Source organism: Balaenoptera ricei, chromosome 15 (assembly GCF_028023285.1).
Source record: "Balaenoptera ricei isolate mBalRic1 chromosome 15, mBalRic1.hap2, whole genome shotgun sequence".
NCBI classification, from domain to species: Eukaryota; Metazoa; Chordata; class Mammalia; order Artiodactyla; family Balaenopteridae; genus Balaenoptera; species Balaenoptera ricei.
The window spans coordinates 39,913,152-39,915,308 of NC_082653.1; the positions used below are offsets into that span (position 1 = coordinate 39,913,152).

Here is a 2,157-nt window from a genome sequence, read left to right on the forward strand (position 1 = left end):
TTATTTTAAGCCACTTAATTTGAAGGTGGTTATATATAAGGGATTATTATGACAATCTACCCAGTTAATAAAATTAAAACCAGGACTAGAGAAGATTCTTATTGCAGTCATTCTTTACAGATATTGGCAAATCTGTAGACATTAGGCGCCTGGGTATTGAAGGTTGAACATATCCAATTTAAAGAGTCCAGGTGCGTCTCCATTTCTTGGGGACTATCCACCTTGTGTAGTCCTGTGACTCAGTGAGAGAGTGCAGATATACTTCTTTATATCATGGACAGCTCATAATTTTCTAACTTCCAAAGTATCCCTCCTCTCAGAAAAACAATGTTTTTATAGCGTAATATCCCAGGCTATGTTAAATTGTGATTTGGAGACCAGTTGGAGTTAGATGAAGGCACCCACTCATGGGAGGCAGTTCCTGGGTCAGAAATGGGAGGAAGGAAGAGATGGATGAAGAGGCCAGTAGGAGATGTTTCTTCCAAGCCCCTCTAGCAATCAAGTATAAAGACCCCAGGGAGAGAGGAAGGTCATGACACAGGATCCGGAACATGGGATTTAGCCAGCTGGGTCAGGACAAGAGGATGCAGGTGGGGGCAGAGATAATGCTTTGGGGCCCAGGTAACAAAGAATCTCTTATAGTGGAACCCAGAATATGACTCTCGTGAAGGGAGAACAGAATGCTCTTCGGTAGCCCTGGACCTTGGCAGCATTTGTTGTGCTGGGCAGAACCGCTCTTGGTGGAGACATGGTACACTTAGGGGCTCGGCATCCATGGTTCTGAGTGAACCATGCCTCATGCCTCACCACATGTCTCATGGGTACCAAACAGGGTGGTCAGGGACAAAATCCAGAAGCAGTGTCCTCTGGGCTAAATGGACAATCAGAAATAACCAGGTGGCTTTGAAGTGGGTGTTAAGGCCCTGCGTTTATGTAGGTGGGAACTAGGGACAACAAAGCCAATTTTAGTGTGAAAATCAGCGTTTAATCTAGAGGCTAGTGATGCCAAGAGGCTCAGCTTCCAACTATTAAAATTAAAATTGAGAGTGCTGGGAGGTAGCGCACAGAGTCAGAAGGCGCTGGCGGCGGGGTCAGCTTCCGGACTGTAGCAAGTATTTACTGAGCACCTGCCTAGTGCTTGGCAGTGAGGTTGATGCTGTGAGAAAGACAAGACGAACTGAACTGAGCTTAGTCCTCAAGGAGCTGGACTGGCCCAGAGAAGAGAGAAATTCAACAGAAGTAACTCTACACCAGACTTGACCTTGCCAATGGACCTGGTTGGTTTTGGTTATGCAGCCCTGGTGACATTCGTAAGCATTTTGGGATATAAGCAGAGAGGTGGTGTTCCATCTTTGATTGCTGGTCTTTTTGTTGGATTTTCGGCTGTTTACGGAGCTTTACTATGTCTCCAATGACAAGCAAGGTGTAAAACTATCACTGTTTACAGCTTTCTTCCTGGACACCACAATGAGGGTGAGGTTTAAGAGATCCAAGAAAATCATGCCAGCTGGGCTGGTTGCAGGTTTAAGCCTCATGATGATTCTGAGACTTGTCTTATTGCTGCTCTTGTCTCACTCTGAGAATTTGGAGGAAATGAAACCTAAATTCGTGTCATTCTGATGTAACGGGCAGAGCCTATTCTTTGTACTGGAAAGATAAATTTCAATATGGAAAGTTCAACATGGTCTTATTTTATGTTACAAACTGTAAAAGAAATACCATCACCTCTAATACGGACAATAGTTTGAGGGTTTTTTTTTTAAACAAATGGTTTAACTGTTTTCTAATGATCACATACTGGTTTCATTAAAGATATTTAATAAATTGTGATACACTCTTTGATTTGCTGTCATGTTTTATAGATGCGGTATTTTTTTTGATAGTTCCAAATACTCATGTCTGAAATAAGTTTAAATTAAACTACAACTTACCAGATGATGGAATGCCCCTTAAGTGGGCTTCACAGAATGCTAATGTTATCTATTTGTCATTTGTGTTATATTTGAAATTATTTTTTTTCCATTTTAATTGTATTACTGCCAGTGTTTTTTTTTTCCTTAAAAAACTTCAACCTCAGCACACTCTGTACCAACAGAACGTATTCAGTATTCAAATAAAACACATTCTGTTTTAAAAAATTAACTTAAATTAAAATTG

The 2,157-nt window shown here is 41.2% G+C and overlaps 1 pseudogene; it reads left to right on the top strand.

Annotated features, from left to right (window-relative positions):
* Positions 1-1,265: 1,265 nt before the first annotated feature.
* Positions 1,266-1,620, top strand: LOC132349851 (transmembrane protein 14A-like; annotated as a pseudogene).
* The last annotated feature ends 537 nt before the right edge of the window (positions 1,621-2,157 follow it).